This window comes from Brachycentrus maculatus, unplaced genomic scaffold (genome assembly GCF_059751285.1).
Source record: "Brachycentrus maculatus isolate JH-2025_06_01 unplaced genomic scaffold, ASM5975128v1 h1tg001121l, whole genome shotgun sequence".
In the NCBI taxonomy this organism is placed as follows: domain Eukaryota; kingdom Metazoa; phylum Arthropoda; class Insecta; order Trichoptera; family Brachycentridae; genus Brachycentrus; species Brachycentrus maculatus.
In genome coordinates, this window is record NW_028281819.1 from 1 (window position 1) to 19929 (window position 19929).

The 19929-nt window shown below is 36.5% G+C and overlaps 3 long non-coding RNA genes across 3 annotated transcripts; 2 read left to right on the plus strand and 1 right to left on the minus strand.

Annotated features, from left to right (window-relative positions):
- The first annotated feature begins 11490 nt into the window (after positions 1-11490).
- LOC148299494 (uncharacterized) lies at positions 11491-12146 on the plus strand. The gene is made up of 4 exons (XR_015839070.1): positions 11491-11797; positions 11843-11914; positions 11971-12042; positions 12075-12146. It is a non-coding gene; the product is annotated as an uncharacterized LOC148299494 (long non-coding RNA).
- A 284-nt stretch (positions 12147-12430) lies between these two features.
- Positions 12431-13653, plus strand: LOC148299495 (uncharacterized). Its single transcript, XR_015839071.1, has 3 exons — positions 12431-12487; positions 12540-12675; positions 12811-13653. It is a non-coding gene; the product is annotated as an uncharacterized LOC148299495 (long non-coding RNA).
- A 2959-nt stretch (positions 13654-16612) lies between these two features.
- LOC148299496 (uncharacterized) lies at positions 16613-19613 on the minus strand. The gene is made up of 3 exons (XR_015839069.1): positions 19353-19613; positions 16977-19250; positions 16613-16931 (listed from the first exon to the last, which is right to left on the minus strand). It is a non-coding gene; the product is annotated as an uncharacterized LOC148299496 (long non-coding RNA).
- Between the last annotated feature and the right edge of the window lie 316 nt (positions 19614-19929).

Here is a 19929-nt window from a genome sequence, read left to right on the forward strand (position 1 = left end):
TCCCAACCCCAACCCCAACCCCAACCCCAACCCCAACCCAACCCCAACCCCAACCCCAACCCCACCCCAACCCCAACCCCAACCCCAACCCCAACCCCAACCCAACCCCAACCCCAACCCCAACCCCAACCCCAACCCCAACCCCAACCCAACCCCAACCCCAACCCCAACCCCAACCCCAACCCCAACCCCAACCCCAACCCAACCCCCCCAACCCCAACCCCTATTCTACTGCTAGCAGGTCAAATAAATATTTTCCATTTGTAAGAGTAAATAATGTCTGACAATTTACTATTCTTAACACGTTTATTTTCCTTTATGATATCAACATAAAATTCTTGGACCTGACACCAGTGTGGGACTAATAAGATATTTTAAATATATTTTATTTTTTTATTTATAAAAAATGATAATATATATACTACATTGTTTCTGAGTATATTTTTTATACAAGTTATATTTTTCGTAGGCTTGATTAATTCAAGGCTTCATGCTTGTTGTGGTTGGCAGTCTCATCTCCTCAGTTTTTAACGGTAGGTCCGCATATCCTTTGCAAGTTAAGCCTTCAATGGCATTGGTCCAGCATTTTTAATGACTATTTGAGTCGCACTAGCTGCTACATGGACTGATACATTCATGCATAATTAGGCACTCTTTGCAAATTATTTGCGCGACAATATCCTTATTTCTGCAGATTGGACACTCGCTCTTTTTGGCATGCCAGATAAACAGGCACGCACCATGGAAGTAATGGCCGCAGCTTGTCATAGAATTAATGTTGGTGTCTAAACAAATTGCGCACGTTTCTACTGTCAATAAAGCAGGGTTTAGAAAGAACATCTCTGGCTTATATATCTATGTATCTTGAATAACCTCTATTCTTGCCTGCTTGCGAGCAGACTTGATCTTGGTTATGAGCCATCTGACCATGAAGTATATCAAAATACAAGAAACAAGAGAGCAAAGTCCAATGATCGCCACGGTCATAAGATTTATACTGGGAATGAGACATTTTAAGGCATTTTTATCAAAAATGGTTCCAGATGCGCAAGTTAAACAGACTGTCGGTTGCTGACAATACTGGCAATTCTCAACGCATTCGGCACAAATAAATGTCTCTTTAACAAGGTAGAAGCCGGCAGAACAACTTGTGCATTGATGCGAGCTGGAGCAACTAATACAGCCTGGTAGGCACGGTTCACAGGAAGTCATATTTACAGTGACGTAGAAAAATGCTATACAGGCCAAACAAGTATTAGGAGAAAGACATTCGAAACAATTTCTAGAACAGATTGGGATACAATTCCTTGACCCATTGTTTAGCATGTAGCCAGTCGCACAGACAGTGCATATGTTACCTAAATCGAGGCAATTCAAACACCGGGCACCGCAGCTCTTGACCTTCAAGGAAGTGCCTACCGAAGTGTTGTTGCTAATGGTATCACAAATCGTGTTATTGCATATTTTGATCCCCGAATCGTCAGCAACACTAAGAGTATTCTATAATATTCTTAAATAAAAACTTCCAGGTTATTGCTGCGAAAACACAAATTTCCAATAGATAAGCGAGCTCATTTTGAGGTTCTGTGCTCGGTAATCGAAGCCGAAATAGTTAGTAGTCTTCCAGATGGTAAGGTTTATTTGGAGAAACATCTATGGACTGATGTCAATCCTGATAAAAGGGCAGTCAGGGGAGCCATCACACTAGCCAATAGTGAACAGTAATGAAGAGTTAGTTGAGAAGGTGACATAGCTAAACGAAATTGCTTGAAGGGTAAATTTGAATGGTAGAATCACGACTTTGGATGTGTTAAAGCTCGGAAATGTTGATTAATATACAATGAATTGGTCACTCTGGTCGATTGTGGTTGAGTCGTTTATGATGTTGTATGAGTGAATACTATGTATGAGATTAATAAGCAATATAAATGTGAGTAAATTAGTCATCATGCCTAAAGCTAGTTTATAGGAAAATCAAATTTTTTTAAACAATCCATCCAACTATTAATTTATTATATTGTAAAAATATGAATCAAATCAAATATTTAATCCAGCTCCTACATAACACATTATATATTGACTGGATTCTAAATAAAGGATGTAGGATATCTACATAAATAATTTTATCATTTGGTCATCATACTTATAAACTCGTTGTAATCTATCTAACCATCGCCATTTTCATCGCAGCTCTGAATCATATTGTCCAAATCACTGCCTTTTATTTTGTAATCATCCCCTAGAGCAAACAATAACAAAATTATTCAAGGAAGTAATATAATATAACATAGCAATCATCATACTTGAAAGCAATTATTCGAGTTCCGAACGGGAAATCTTCCCATTATTATTTAGGTCCATCATTCTAAAGGCTCCCCGAAGATTTTACTCTTTCAAAATTACAGACTGCTATAAACATCCAGCAATGAACTCCGTATAGTTTAAGATACCATCATGGTCAGTGTCGAGACAATCAATTAACTTTTTGAGATCGGCAATCGACTCATTGTCTTTTTGCAATTATATGGCAGCTCCCAGTTCTTACATGGTAATTACTCCATCACTATTAGTGTCGATCTGTTAGAAAAGTTTTCCCAACTAGATTATGTCTTTTTATTGCAGCTGGCTTGCAATCAACGTCACTGCTATTTTCTTAAATTTAGAGGAGGCACAGTAGTGCTTGAGGTTAGAAATATTAATTTGCAGCGGCTTCGAGGACGACCTGCTGTTGAGCCAAGGGTGACTCAAAATTTGTTCCGCAGTCGGTCTCTGTGAGGGTTACACTAAAATTCTTGAAATTAAATCTTTAAGAGGCGCACTAATATTTTTCATTTCAGGATATCGAAGGTGTATGTCATTTTTCTCACCTTTTCCAATATTTCATCGTCGGTTTCGCCATTGAATGGAGGAACACTGCTCACCAAAATGTACAGTATCACACCTGCAGACCAGATATCACAGGATTAATCGTATTTACCCTCCATAACTTCAGGCGCCATGTAATACGATGTGCCGACAAGTCCTCCTTTGGCTGATGAAGTTTTGAAACTGTTAAACTTTGCAGACAACCCAAAATCTATCAATTTGATGGGACTGTTGGCTTATTTATTGAGAAATAGAAAATTCTCGGGTTTGAGGTCTCTATGGGCGATTTGTTGAGAATGGCAGTAATTGAGGGCTTTTATGATTTGTTTGAAAATGACTCTAGCTTCCTCCTATGTAAAGTATCCTTTCTCTATAATTTTATCGAATAATTCCGCCAGTACATAACCTAGTATTTATATAAATGTTTCAATATATGCATGATAATTGTTTTATAAGTAGAAGAGAAAGTAGAAAGCTCAGACAATAAAATTAGATCCAGTAAAATTAGTTAACAATAAAATAGTTTATAAAATTTTGCTCAGCTGGACTCAAATATGATTTTGTTATAAATGGTTTGTTAATGTTTTTATTTACTCTGTCACTATGTAAATATTTCTATAATCTTCGTAAGTCTCGTAAAGTTTGAGAATATGGGGATGGTCTAGCTTTTTAAGAATTTCAATCTAGTTCAAGAATTGAGAGTGATCCTTGACTTTCCGTTTCGGGATCTTTTTTATAGCTCTCCATCCCTCCTCTCCTGACCCAATAAGTCTTCCTTTAAAAACTGTTCCGAATGCTCCAGTTCCGAGTGGCTATATTTGATGGATATACATATCGAAGATAATTTGGTAGTTTTCAGTCTTTTACATGTAACAGATCAAGATCATAATAGTCTTCAATATTGCCAGTTTTCTATTGGATAAACCAATGCTTTTTGAGGTAAATGTCTGAGTTTTCCATTTCCTTTGCAAAAAAATAAAATACGTAAATAATATTTAGATTCTCTTATATTTTTGTTGAATGCATGCCATTTCTTTGTTATATATCGTTTATATATTTAGAATTTTAAGTAAAAATACGACTGAAAAACAAGATAGCAAACACTTTATTCATATAAAAATAGCTGAAATTCTTACTCAGATACACACAATTAAATATAGATCGTAAAGAATCTTTACTTCAATCTTTAAAAAATTAAATAGCGAAAATGGTTTCTTTTTCATTTCAATACTTTAAAAACGAATTCCTTATGAAAAACATAAGAAAATAATCGATCAAACAACAATTTTTTATTATTTATTTTATTTTATCATGCCTTTTACGAGAACGAAACATAGTCGCGGAAGACATCTTGCATATCATTCGATTTGTTAATTAATTCGTTGATTGCTTTCTATACTTTACGCACTCGCTCCTGCTGCATATCGGAGGCAAACTCCATCACGAAAGACTTGTAGGTCCCCTCCAACAACTTTAGCAGAATTCCGAAGCCTCGTAAAGCTTTTTCAGCCACTTTTACCGTTCTATCTACATTGATATAATTTACTCCGTGTTCGCCAAAACTATTCTTCTTGCCGGAATGAATACCGATGCTGCTTTTATTTGAGATGAAGCTTTGGTCTAGCTTGCGCTCCATCTTTTGGATTTCTTCGATGGCATGTTCTCTCTTGTCGGTGAGAATTTTAATGGTTTATTCAAGCTTTTATTTCTACTCCGTTAGGTATTATAAGTCTCGTGTTAGTCTGCTTATTTATTGACTATCCATACTGATTTGGAAGTGCAAGGTGGAAATTAGCTTATTCAATTCGTACTACTTTTGGCTGGCCTTCTGCTGCTCGGCTTCCACGAGAGCTTCGCATTGAGTCTATGCAGCCGTGATCTTGGAAGCGAATTCTTGGAGTTGCTTATTGTGAGATTCATCGAGAGCAGTTCTTTCGGCTTTTTGTTTTAGGATCTATTTCTTATATTCTTTAAGTTTATCTTCAAGGTGCAATATCTTTTAAGTCTTGACTAAACATTAGTCGTATATCTTCTCCATGGAATATTTGTGTTATTTTTGTTTCTACTAAAATTTATCCACCAACTTTCTCAGGGTCTCAGATTTAATGCGTTATTAGTTCAACTAGTTTTCGATTTTTCGGAACTTATTATTAAAATCTTCGAGCTCTTTCGTTCTATTTAAAGTAGCTCTATTTATCTAGGCGACTTTATCTAAGTTTTATTTTTTAAGGGAGTCTATTTGCTTGGACAAGTTGGAGTTTATTTCAGAAATACGATAAACATTATATTCTTCTCAGCAGATTATTATTTCAATTTTTTAGTCGACGAATCAATTTAGGAAATGGTAGTCGTCAAAGACAAATTCAAAAACTAAAGTTAACTGATTCGAGAAGTTTGAGCCAACAAATTTTGTTAATATTAACGTTAAATTTTTTACAAGAACTCAGGTTAAGATATCTCGAGTTCGTTGATTCTGGCGGCTTGTCTCTGGACGGTCTCTTCCAACTCCGACACCCTCGAGTTTTTGCTCTCGTTTTCTTGGTTCTGCTTGTTCTCGAGTTCGTTGATTCTGGCGGCTTGTCTCTGGACGGTCTCTTCCAACTCCGACACCCTCGAGTTTTTGCTCTCGTTTTCTTGGTTCTGCTTGTTCTCGAGTTCGTTGATTCTGGCGGCTTGTCTCTGGACGGTCTCTTCCAACTCCGACACCCTCGAGTTTTTGCTCTCGTTTTCTTGGTTCTGCTTGTTCTCGAGTTCGTTGATTCTGGCGGCTTGTCTCTGGACGGTCTCTTCCAACTCCGACACCCTCGAGTTTTTGCTCTCGTTTTCTTGGTTCTGCTTGTTCTCGAGTTCGTTGATTCTGGCGGCTTGTCTCTGGACGGTCTCTTCCAACTCCGACACCCTCGAGTTTTTGCTCTCGTTTTCTTGGTTCTGCTTGTTCTCGAGTTCGTTGATTCTGGCGGCTTGTCTCTGGACGGTCTCTTCCAACTCCGACACCCTCGAGTTTTTGCTCTCGTTTTCTTGGTTCTGCTTGTTCTCGAGTTCGTTGATTCTGGCGGCTTGTCTCTGGACGGTCTCTTCCAACTCCGACACCCTCGAGTTTTTGCTCTCGTTTTCTTGGTTCTGCTTGTTCTCGAGTTCGTTGATTCTGGCGGCTTGTCTCTGGACGGTCTCTTCCAACTCCGACACCCTCGAGTTTTTGCTCTCGTTTTCTTGGTTCTGCTTGTTCTCGAGTTCGTTGATTCTGGCGGCTTGTCTCTGGACGGTTTCTTCCTTTTTTCTTATTTATTCATTTTTTTTTCTTTAATTTTCTATTTCTACATTTTTTTATTTTTCCTCTTTATTTTTTTCCTTTTCTCTCTCCTCTCTTATTGTCTTCTATTTCCACTCCCTTTTTTTAATTTGTCCTCTTATTTTTTACTATTCTATCTATTTTTCTTGTTTTTTTCTTGTTTCCTCTCCCTTTTCTTCTAGCAAAACCATTTATTGCTTGTGTTCTTCTTTTATTTTCTTTATTTTATATTTCTGCTCTTATATCTCCTTTTAATACTTTATAGTCTTTTAGTCTAGCTACTTTCTTAACGTATTCACAAACCCTGAATGAGTGAGGATTTATTATTCATACAATCTAATATCTTCCTTTAACTTTTCAACGCTTTATCTCTCCTCCAACCCCAATAGATTCTCTTCTTGAATTGTTTACACCTTTATTCTTTCGGTTTCCTTGACTGCATTCAATTCTTATCTTAATTATTCAACCTATTTTTACTTATTAACTATCTCTATCTTGAGGTTCTTTATCTACATTTTTAACCCTATTATTATTTTTTATGTGATATGTTCATGTCAGAATTGCTAATATTTTGTGTCTCTACAAGCTACTTTAGCTGTTTTATTTCAGCTCTGAGTATCTTCACCGTATCCATCTGGGATATCCGATCTTTCTCAATCTGGTGACAATAGGTTTGCAGTTCGTTCACACTAGTTGCTGAGTCAGCTTTCTATTTTTAAAACTTCATATTCAGTACTCTGAGCTCCTCGGTCGCCTCGGTATATTTGGAGACAACATCTAATTGTTAATCCTCTAGTTTATCCAATCTTTCTTTTAAGTTATTGTTTTGGACTTCGATCTTTTTGCATAGATTTTTACTATTTCGATATTTTCCAAATATAAATCTGAGGATTTTCTCTAAATCCGCAGGAGATGTTGTTGTTGGTTTCTGCGGCAGCCAGGAAGGATCAGACATTTCGATGAACGATATTTCTTCTTCCACGGCGATCCTAATTTTGTGAAATGCAGTCTGACTGTCTTTGGAGTCTCCAAACGAAGTGTTCTGGCGAGATTGGTGATGTTGTTATTTTAAGGTAGTCTCTAAAGCTACTTGCAGATTATTAAACTTAATAGTTAACTCTTCATACTAGTTCTCCAATTTATACATTTGAATGTTTATGGAATCATTCTTCTGGGTGAGTTATTCTGTTTTCTATTGCATCTTTTTGTATTCCTCTGCGTGTGATTCTAACTATATGATAAAAATTGTATTAGATGTATCATGGGAGAAAATAAGCTTTATTTTGATTGTATGATGATGGAGCACGAAGTAATGCACATAAATGTGGATTATTAAAAATACTTTTTTGAGAAGTTCCTTCACATATTTATCCTCTTCGGTAGCTAGAAATACGAGTTACTTGTGCTCGAGCTTGGCGAGTATCTTGGAATCAAAGTGATAAGTTTTGTCGGGGATTTCAAAAATCGAATCTATCTTTTTGGATTTTTTAGTAAAGATATCAAACATCTTTTTAATATCTGAAAGAAACAAATTATATATAATGAAGTACATTATGCATATATACATACTCTAATTAAATCATAGTTATATATATTATTTAGAACACTTAAGATAATTAGTTGTATCATATCGATATAGTTAACTGGTCGATTAACTAATTGCTTTTTTTATTAAAATGTATATATTCATCACTTTATCACATTATCTTTATCCCGATCAATTGTAATGTTTCGAGTACAGTCCTCCACTTTGTACACGCCCGACAATACTCGCCCCAGTCCAAACATATTCTGCCTCAGACTCACAACGATGAACTGCGAATCTGTTTTGCCCGAAACAAATTTAGCCAATATACCCGTATTCTTATAATCTAGAGCTGCATCGATTTCATCCATGAAATAAAAAGGACAGGCCTGTACACTGTTGCATCCAAAGATGAAAGAGAGCGAAGTCAGGGTTTTCTCTCCTCCCGACAGCTGGTTCACTCGCCTCCAAGTCTTCTTTGGTGGTCTCACCGATATTTCCACCCCCGAGGTAAACGGATCAAGGTTGTCAAGAAGACTAAGTTCTGCATCTCCCCCTGTAAGATCTTGGTAGATCATTTTAGTCTGTTTTGCAATCAGCGAAAAGCTCGTGGAGAATCTCTGGAGTCTTTCTTGTTGTAGCCTCTCCAACTCCTTCTTGTGCGCAAGTTCTAAGGATAATGTTTACACTATCTTACGCTTTTATTGTGCAATGATTCTGGATTCAATTTCGTATTGTGTTATGCTGGAAAAATCTATAGGAGCTTCGCTTTCCAGACTTTGCACCTTTTGCTCCTCGAATGTCAAAGTGACTAAGTAGCTTTCTAAGTTCTAGAGGTCGAGCTCCTATTTCAGCAAATTTTCATCTGGAGGGCGGAGATTTTGTAGCCTGGCTCTTTTGCTGGAATTGCGATTGCTTACCTAAGACTACTGGGTAGCAAATGGCTAATCGTCCCACTCCCTTTTAACGGTATTGGGTTTTAAACATAAATCGTATTATCTCCGAGTTCTGCGAATCAGCTAAACAAATGTTTCGATGCCCTCTCCAAGTTCTGTATTTTATTGTTTGAGCTTACCGATCTATTCACCGAGTTGGTAAATTGTTCTGCCATCCTGTTTCGGCTTATTCTTTTAGAGCTTGGATCGCTCTATCTGAGTCTGAACGATGGTTTGTTCGAGTCGTTTGATTTCGTCAAAGATTGTTTCCAGTGAGTTGTCGATTTATGCCTTTTTGGAATCCAACTCTGCTTTGTTGGAGTTGGCCTGGTTCATCTTACTTTCCTTCTCATGCTGTCGCTGAATCTCACATTTGACTCTCTCCTCCATTTTGTGGATCATCTTGTCTGCTGATTCGATATTGCTGATTTTCCTTTGTGTAGAGTCAATCTCCTTGTTCAATTTTGCAAAGAGTTCCAGGTCTCCGGGTTGAAGGTTTTCCTCGGCAAGTTGCTATTTTAGTTCATTTTGTCTTTTTAAGTTTCTCGCATTTTCAGCTGAAATGCTGATCAGTAGTTTTTCGAGCCTTTCGACCTCGGAGGAGGACAACACATTCCCAGACTATCTCTCCACCAGTTTTAATCGGCTAATCAATTCATTTTTTTTAGCCAATTAACTTTCGTTCTCGAGGAGTAGCGCTTATTATTTGGCCTGCTATCTCTTGAGGATATTAAGCTTCAGAGTTAGAGTCTCCACATTTTCGAAGCGCACTCCTCCAGTTAATCCTTTTCCTTAACCTTTTGCAGGACCTGAGGTGATTGTGCCAGATAGCTCAATGATACTTCCCTCAATGGTCACGACTCTTCTTCTTTCTGCGGCGTAAGCTATTTCTTTTGCTGTCTCAAGATCATCGCAGACAAGCGTATCGAATAAGCACCAATAGAGCACAATTTAGCGTCCTTTTTCAATCTTGATCAAGTCGAATAGTCTTTTGCTGTTTCCAGGTGCTTTGTAGCCAGCGTCCATTCTTTGAGCGTGCGGCGTAGTGATATGCATTAGCTCTTAAAGAATTGCAAAGCAAGCCCTTCCTATCTTTCGTTATTTGAGGTAATTAGACGCGTTAAGTGCATGCTGATATGTATCAATGAGGATGAAGTCTAGTTGAGGGCAAGCAGTATTCAAGGCCAATTAGTATTCGGCTCGATCCAGCAATATTATCTTATTTTGCCGATCACCCCTTTAAGCATTCCGCACTGGCAGGCTTTCTTCAACTCATTGACGACGAGATTCATTGAGTTAGCAATTGAAGACTCGGTTTCCGCTTGTTTTACGCGTTGATTGAGCGCACCAATGTTTTAAAGTAAAACTTTATGGTTGGCACGTCTCTTCTCCAGTTTCAAAGTTATACTTTTTATCTCGGTTTGGAGAAGTGCAATAGACTTGGAATTGTTTGCCTAGGAAAACTTCATGGCATTGACCAAATTAGTATTGGCATCAATGGTTTTAGAAGTCTCGCATTCTTACTCGCTCAAAGAATTGATGCGAAGATTGAGTTCCTGGATTTCCTGAGTAATTTTATTGAATTTGGTGAGAGTTTTCTTTTTGATGGAGGGAAATGCTGCTTGCATCTGTTCCTGGGCGTTGGCGAGTCTTTCTTTGAGAGAGGGCAGCTCTGCCTTTTTATCTACTTTGAGTTCATTGAGCTATTCTTCCAGCTGGTAGCGTTTATTATAAACGGTGGTAAAATCCTTTTCAGCGAACACTATTTATCTTTCGCATTCTCGAATTTTTAATTGAAGGTCTTGGTATAATTTTTATGTCATTGCATAGGTTATTTTCAGATTTGAAATTTTAGACTAGTACTATTTGATACTGCTATCTAATCTTCTGAAACTGGATTGCAATTCTTTCTAGCATTCAAGTCTTTCATTCCTTTACACTTCCAGTCTGCGCATCAGTTCCACATTTTTATGCATTTTCCTTCTATTTGATTCAGATTTGAGCTGGTAAATTGTATTGTTCAGCTTGTGGATGTTGATGCTACTCTCCAGCCACTTTTTAGCTCTGTGGCTTTCCTCTCTTACGGTGGCTAAATATTTTTCTTTAATGGCCATCATTTCGTCGAGCCTATGGTGTTCTACTAGATGGCTCATATAACTCCTTTCAGCTTACTGAATTGGCCCAATAAATTCCTCTGATCCGCATACGATTTCGATGTGATTGAGCAGTTGAAGGGGTCCCATTTCAGCCACACTCTCCACTTATCCCTGCAGAATTAAAAAATGGCCAGTTCTCAGATCAACGTTGTGTTTTTGGAGAGTTTTCTTGACCTCTTCCAAAGTTGTTTTTTGATAGTTGATGTAGTATTGGGAGTGGCCATGATCATTTACTGATCGCGTAATGGCAAGTTCTTCCCCATCTTACCGTCCAAATATGACAGAAACTCGGCACTGCTTGGCTCGCAGCACTGCTGAGTTGTGTATGAGGTTGGTGATGTTCTCTTGTCTGAGCTTGTTCGCTTTGAATCCAAAAACAAACATTAGACTATCGATGATGTTGGACTTTCCGCTTCCGTTTGCCCCAATAATACATGAAAAGTGGGTATGGAAAGGTCCAACTGTAACAACCCCTGCGTAGGATTTAAAGTTCTCGAGTTCTAAACGTTTGACTACTATTCCGTTTTTAGAGTGCATGGCTTAAAGTTTAGACAATCAGTAATTTGCAATACTATATTTAAAATATAGTTATTAATTAAATTATTAATTTAGGCTCAATCTTAGTCATAAAAATAAAGTAAATATATATTTTTATCGAAGTATATGAATAAACTTCAAATAAGTAAGGATTGGACGGGTATACGAATTGACTAAACCTTTGATTATAACAAAAATTTTTAAACAATGCAGTATCCAACGAAATACTGTTTAATCAACAAAAATACTATTGTTAAAGTCAACGATGTTACTCATCTCGAAACAGCGATCATCTCAGAGATAAAATAAGAGATTACACATCAAAATGGTAATTTCAGGAGCTTCTTCTCAGAAGATGTAAACAAATGGAGTGTGTTAACCACAATCGAAAACCTTAAATTTGAAGAACTTGACCTTACCATGAACTGCTTAGAAAGTCTGAATCTATTAACTTACATAAATTTACCATCGCTTAAAATCCTTCATCTAGGTAAATTAAATATATTTAACTCACGCATATTCATATTTAAAATAGACAAAAATCAAATTTCCAATATTTAAGGTCTTTCGGTGCTTCCTACTCATCAACTCACTTTGCTGTTCCTAAGTAATTATTTGTAAATAAACAGAAGTACACACTATATCTATATTAACCCTGATCAGGCTAGAATCAAATAAGAGATGTATCTCTTTTGGGTCAATTCAAATTGGACAACCTTACAAAACTGTATCTACGTAATCGCATCTTTTCAACCAAGTATTCATAGATAGCAACCAAATCAGCAACTTAACATTTTTAAAGAAGATTTCCTCTGTACGTTTGAAAAGTCTCTGGCTTAGTAAACATTAATACGCGTTATATATTATTTAGTGCAGATTATAATTGTATACGAGACATCTACAGTTTGTAAAAAGCCGACTTGCCTGCTCTTGAAGAGTTATTTTTGGGTATTTTTAAGATATTAATTTGGAAACCCTTAATAAAATATTTGGCGATATTCTCAGACCGCAATAGAATTATGAATGTGTCTCCACTTTCAGTTTGCAATTTCAAAAACCTGAGGCTTATTAATTTAGGTACAGTAGATAGTTCATTATATTTTTATAGACGGAAATGAGATAGTATCTATTTATCCATTGTTAAAATGTGGTTTGGAGTCCTTAAGAACACTCAGTATGAGTAAATAACTTATCATACATATCATTAAATTTACATATCGTAATTGGACTAGAAAATAATAAAATTAGAGGAAGCATGAAACTGTTCACTAGGATTCAGCAAGTTCGATTGTATCTTTGAAACTTTAATATTGAACTACTACTGTATCATTGATTTTTCCTCAGGAAAGATACATACAAATCAGTTCAGTAATTAGCGATCTATTCATTTCCGCCTTTGGTTTTAATTCATATTTTTAATTAATTGATTTATATATATTCTTCTTTTTTTTTGCCCTTTATCATTACTTTAATCAAGATTTTCCTACTCCCAATTTTATTCAGTTAGTTGACATCCACAAAATTTATGGATTGTGATCCTGGATCATATTACAATTCATTAAGTCAAAGCTGTCTGTACTGCTTAGCTAACTGTCTCAGCTGTTCCGATGCTTTCACTTGCAATATTTGCCAAAATAATTACTTTTTCAATGACAAAAATCGACTCTGCCAAGAAATGCCTAAACTTTCAGAAATCATATCCACCGTTATTATCGGCAGTCTCGCGCTGTTTGCACTTATTGCAGTATTCTGCATCATCATCTTCAACTGCAGGAGAAGGAGAGCCCAAGTTATGAGGCGAACAAGTAGTGTGCATGAATAAGAGGACACTGAAAGTATTCCAAAAAATATTTAATTTTCGAAGCCAGATACATTTTCCCTATACAATCCAAGCTAAATATGCAGTATTTGTTTAGCAGATAAGACTTAAGTTCTGACTTGCTGCAAACATTCTTTTCACTACCGGTGCCTTGTGCATTGGTATCTGGTTGAGCCAAGGTGTCCGAACTGTAATTCTACACATATAGTCATCAAAGCCTTGTGTACCAAATGCGAAAGATTATCGCTGTCAATAAAAATGTGTAAGGACTATTGCAGTGATACAGACCATGCTTAATGTTTTGATAATAAAACCAAATAACAATCCTGCAAAGACTGTGCGAAATATTCTCAAGATGCAGCAAAGTTTTAAGGAGGAAAAATCAGGCAGTAGCTTTTGAAGTGAGCAGTTTTCAATGATTCAAGATTCAAGTTAAGCGAGAAAACCAAATCAATGATAATAATGAACCATATTTTTCATATACATTAAGCTAATCGAGGAAATGTCGTATATATTTCTATTTGGAAGTTTTAATTTATATCTGTGAGTAATATTTAATCAAAATGAGACAAATACGTCAAGATTACTCCAACGATGAATAATATAAATATAGATTTACTGTTATATTGCTCGATGGTATTGACTGAGCTGTCAGGCAGCAATTATATAATATATATATATAATTAAAGATCTAATTTTTATAAAGGTTTTTTAAGTAAACATATATATCATAGGTAACATATATATAACTATAATAATCTAAAGGATAATTAATTGATAATTTGCCGTTTTTTCAGTCTACCATCCAGATACAAAATATTCATTAATCTTGAAATCCTTCTTGTTATACATCCTTGTTCAAACAGATCGCGATCATTATATTCAAATTATTCAATATTTAATATATACAAATATATTTATAAGATAACTTTCCTTAAAATGGCAACCCGAATAGATTTACTGACAAAAGTTGAATTCAAAAGCCTAATCCAGGTAAACTGGCTTGAGCAAAAGCTCTAAACCAATTTTCGGACAATTGTCGATGCTTTGTCCCAAGATTCCAAAGACATTTCGCATCTCCAAAATGATCTTCTATTTCTAAAGGAAGAAATAGCCAATCTAAAAAAAACCAGTCTTGTTCCCAACGTTTACCCACAAACTGGAAACTCGACTTCAGTGACTGTCAACAACTTCGTTGAAAATTTACCACACTCTTCTGATGAGAAATAGAAGGAACAAGGTCCAAACGTCAATAAGGGCGCTAATGCTGAGGTTAGTGAACCATACGTACCTTACCAAGTATTAGATGTAAAAAAAGGGATAGAGACTCTTTCGAGTGTCACTGAACACCCTGATCCCCTTGATAGATTGAAAAAGGACATCGAAGATTTGAGAAATCAAATTATAAGAGTGGAACACAACTGTATTATTCAACTCAAAGATAAAAAATTAAGCTAGACTCATCCTGAAATATTAATTTCATCGAAAGAATCAATGCCAAAATAACCTATTACGAAAGTATCGGGACCCCACAGCCCAGACTTATTGACAATTCCCACAAAGTCAGCACTGTTTGATGATTCATGGATCAGAGACGAACTCAATAGACTCAATAAGGTCATCCAAGGACTCAACGATGAGCTGGCCGACCAAAAGCAGGACATAAACAAAGCAACAGCCTTAGTCAATGCCTTGAAGGCCAAATCGGCGAGGGAAAATTCTAAGAACTCAATGGTCAAAGAAAACCAAAAGAATAAGTAAAATAATGGAGGGAACAATGTGATTTCAAAAGGTGATGACAAGTCCAAGAACACATCCAGTAAAAATATCCAGCCTGGAGTTAACATATCAAATATTCCATCCTCTACTAACTCAAACACTCAATTGATGGAATATAATGAGGGCAGTGATGGCTTAAAGGAGAGAGTTGATCGAATCGAAGAGGATACTCAAGGCAATATAATTTCAATTGAATAGCTGAAAATTACAATTAAAGACATAAAAAAGTTGCTAAATAAAGATCAAACCAATTCCCAAACCATAAGTACTCTCAATGATAAGCTAAGGGCTGTCACTGATCAATGCTGCAAGAATTAAAAAGATATTAAGTTTATTCAGGATAAATAGATGAACTAGTAAATTTTAAGACAGACCTCGACAGCCTAGTAATGTCCTTAATCATTGGCTACATTAGGAGAACCCGTTGCCAGCAGCTCAAACAATGATCAGACTGGTGTCCCCATTATATCATCAATAAATAATGAAAGAAGAATGACGAACAACGCATCATCGGAAAACGCGAAAGGCCAGCTTCATGACCGAATTTCAAAATTAGCTAACATGTTGGCCGCAACAGTGCGAGATTCTGATTTCAACAGGCTCAAATAATAATATTTGGCCAAGACAAAAGAAATTGACAGTAGATTAAATGGCCTGAAAAACGAAAATAAGCAATTCGAAAACTTGAACTAGAGGATCGCTCTCCTTGAATAAGGACTCACCAGCGTAGGAAATTCATTGAGCAGCAAAATCGATGAGCTGGACTCTTCCAGCAAGGAAATCAATGAGGCGTCGGACAAGAAAAGCAATATTATTACATCCAAAATTGAGGAGATCAAGAAGGCGATTGAATACATCAAAGAAGACCTTGAGTATTATAAAAATGAGCTACAAGCCACTCAGCACACCCCTAGCCTCTCAAACGGGGGAGATGGGGGATCCTCAGCTTCGAATGCCAAGTTCAACGAAGATACTCTAAAGAAAATCGAAGAGTTTAGAAAATAGTCGAATAAAAAAGTGCATGATCTTCGCACAGACCTGACCAATGCTTTGAGAGATTTTTAACGAAAAACCGATAGTAAGAATAATTTTGAGCAAGACATTAATCAAATATTTGAGAAACTCAGCGAGATGAAGCTTTATATTGGTAAAAAAGCAGACGCGGAGGACACAAAAAGAAACCTGGAATATATGGACAAGAAGATACACCTTATCTTGAAAAATCTCAATCGAGAAGACGAGGTGATAGACGATGCGAGAGGGGCTAAAAAAGGATGGTTGTGCCTATCGTGCGATAAACCGCTGGCGGGTTATTCGGGGAAGATAGGAAAGCATCTTGCCTGGGACTCACTGGGTAAGTCAACCTTGAAAATGAGCAATCTGTGTCAACTAGACACTCGTAAATCATCCTTGCCGAGGATTACGAATTCGATCTCAATGAATATTAGAAAATGATATAAACTATACGATGCAAATACTTTTTCTATTTTTTTATGTTCATATTTACATATGATATATGAATATTCAATTGATTTTTAACCTAAAATTATAAGTAAGGTTATAATTGCATAATAATTATAATAAGTAGTTTAAGAGTATTATAAACATAGCAGGATTGGGAGAAATTGTAGATAATTTTGATAAATATATTATTTGATTTGTAAAAAATCTAATATCAAATAATGTTTGTTTGTTGCGATTTATTCACTTATTTATACTTATTTATACTTATTTATACATTTTTCTGCGTATATTAAAGCAATTATCATGATCTGTGATGGGCGATAACGTTATTAACCCAAATCACAAACTCCCTATATGTAACGTTTCCGTCTCTGTCGGCATCGAGAGTATTGAAGATATTTTGCAAAGTTGAGGTCTCCTTTTTGATCGACTTCAGGAATGAGTAGCCCTCTTCCATAACGACCTGGAACTCAGGGAAAGACAATCTGTCCTTGCCTGCCTTCTGTAGCAGGTGGAATCTTTGCAAGGCAATCTCAGCAGCGTGTTTTAAAATGAACGGAGCCTAAAGTAATAATAAATAAATAAATAAATTGTGGAAAATTGTTACGAATTCTTCGAACTCAATTTGTTTGTCATGGTTTGGGTCAAACCTAAACATATTCCAGAACACATAGTCCAGTTCCCTCTTGGAGGTCTACTTTAGAACTTCCTTGATAAGAAGATTTAATTCTTCTTCACTTAGGTATTTACCCTTCACAAAACTGTTATATAATCTGCGAAGTTCTCCCCATATATCACCAGAAAGCCTATCTTCATCTCCAGTGTTTTTACCATTGGGGATCTTGTTGGGTTTGTTCTCCTGGAAATTCTTAAAGAAGTCATCGTCTCCATCAATTGCTCCAGTCCTACCGCCAAGATATCTTCTGATGAAAATAATATAGTCCTTATAAGTAATCCAGCCATCGTTGTCAGTGTCAATAAATTTAAACACTTGCGACAAAAGATTCCTGTCGGGTCGCGAAGCCCCCAAGAACTGACAGCATGTGTCAACAAGAAGAATGAAGTCCCCCTCATTAAGGAGTCTTTCTTGCCATCTCTGGAATTTCTTTTCTCTGTGGAATTTTAGAAGCATCATTTCACCGAAGAAGAGTTCAAGGAAAATTCGGACCATGTCTGCCTGGAGAAACAAGCCGTTTTTGCTAGTGTCGTACCTGAAGAAACTTTTGAGAACGAAATCGATTTCAGTCTCTGTGAGGTGGAATACTTATCTAAAGAATTTGGCGAGTGAATCTTTATCGAATTTCTTGAGACCGAATTTATCGAACTATGCGGTCGTCCCGCCTACCACAATCTTGGCAAATCTGTCAACCGGCGAAAGACTTAGGTCAGCAGAAGGTAGGCTATCTGTGGCAATGGTCGAGAGGGAGCCAAAATAATACTTGAGAAACACAAAGTATTGGGTATAAGTGATCCATCCTTTTTTCTCGACATCAATCTCGTTAAAGAGTTACGAGAGTTCAGAGTTGGTGATAGTGCATTTGAAGTAAGAAAGAGCCTGGCTGAGAGTCTTGCTGAATTCTTGGACGTTTAGAAGTCTCTCTTTGCCTCTGCTGAAGGCCCCATCTCTGTGGAGTCTTTGAATAGCCAGCTCTCCGCAGTGTAAGTCAAGGAAGAAATCAGTCAAATGGTCGAGCACGATTTGACCATTTGCATTGCGGTCGTACCTGAAGATGTTGGCCACAACATAATGGATATCGTTTTAATCAGATATCATAAGCTTTTGGAGGATTTCAATGATTTCTTATTCTTCAAACAACTTATTGTTATTCGAATCAAACTTAATCAGGATGTTTTGAACCTGAGCACGAATTCGTTTGGCGAGTTCCATGTTTCTGAATTTGAAAGGACACAAATAAGAGATCTTGAAATCCCGGGCAATAATGCGAGACACAACGTTGCCACTCGAGGATATAATAGATTCCGCTGGCCTTCTAATGAACCCGTTGAGTCCGATCAGGCCGGACCCAGCAGAGTTGTCCTCGTCATCTTCGAGCACGTACCACTCGATCCCATAGACAATCACTGGAACGAGAAACCGACTGATCCAATCCAGATATTCAGCAAATGAAATTAAACCATCTCCATTTTTGTCAATCTTAGTAAAGATTCTCTATAAAAGCTCATCTTTGATCGAAGAGAGGTCGAGAAAGTTAAAGGTGGCTCTGAACAGGATCACAAATTGGTCACGATTGAGGGTTTTATTGTTGTTGGGGTTGGCCTTGCTATATCTGCTCAGCCCGAGTTCGGCCACATGCAGCAAAAAGAAGCTTGCAAAAGCATCGAAATTGATGTAGTTGACTCCGGAATCAGGTTGGATCTGGAGAACATTGAAAATGATGAAGTCAATTTCGGACTGAGTGTTTGTTTCTAGGAGTTCGTTGAGGAGGATATTTATTTCATCGATTTCGAGACGACCATTTTTGTTATCATCGAAATAATTATATATAGCCAAAAGTGAAGCCCACAAGAATTTTCTCAGTCTACTCTTCAGAATCTTATCTTTATTGTCATCCTTTGGAGGTACTGCCACGGTTGTGGTTGTAGTAGTGGTTGTGCCTGCGGCTTTAAGCAGATTGTTTTCTATGAACTTGAAGTATTCGACATAGGTAATAAGTCCGTCTTTGTCCTTGTCGATCTGGCTATGTAATACATTAGTTTATTTTGGATCAACCACAACCCCCAAGAAGTTGTAGGCATTGTTCAACAAGAGCGCAAACTCTTACGGGGTGATCTTTCTGTCCTTTCCGTTGAGAATTTTGCCACTTCTGTGTTGTCTTTGAAGAGATATTTACCCACAATGTCTTTTTAATAAAAAGTTGGCCTGAAATCAATATATATATATATATGTATATTGTATTTAAGAGAGTTCATAATATAAATAAATAATAAAAATATATATATGTAGTTCTGATTTTAGACTTACGAATTCATCGAAATCGATCTGTCCAGAGTTATCTGTATCTAGTCTGAACAAGTTTTTGATGACATAATCCACTTCTTGGTCGTCATCTTCTTTGAGGGTTTCTCTCACGATTTTTTCGATTTGAGTGGGAGTGATGGAATCTCTTCCATTCGTATACCGATGGAAAATGGAGCTGAGGTTCTGCCAAACTTAGGCTTGGATCTTTTGGGAATATGACTGCATTAAAAAAATGGGAAATATTATTTTTTATTGGCGTCTTAAAAATTGGTGTTTTTGTAAATATAAATGAATTGAATTATTAAAATGGGAAAATATCTTTGGGAGTTTTAAAAATGAATTATATAAATATTAAAATGAAAGAAAACTGACTTTAGAAAATCTAAAATATTTGACGAAAATATCTTGTTTTTATAATAACTATTTTTTTTATTCATTTTGTTGGTAATTCTTTAAAACTTTAAAGTTCTATTTCAATACTTAATATGGCAATCCTAAAAAAAACATAGGAAATACAACAATAAGGATTAACAACAAATAATCGAATAGTATCGTGGCTGGAAATTGATCAAAATCAGTG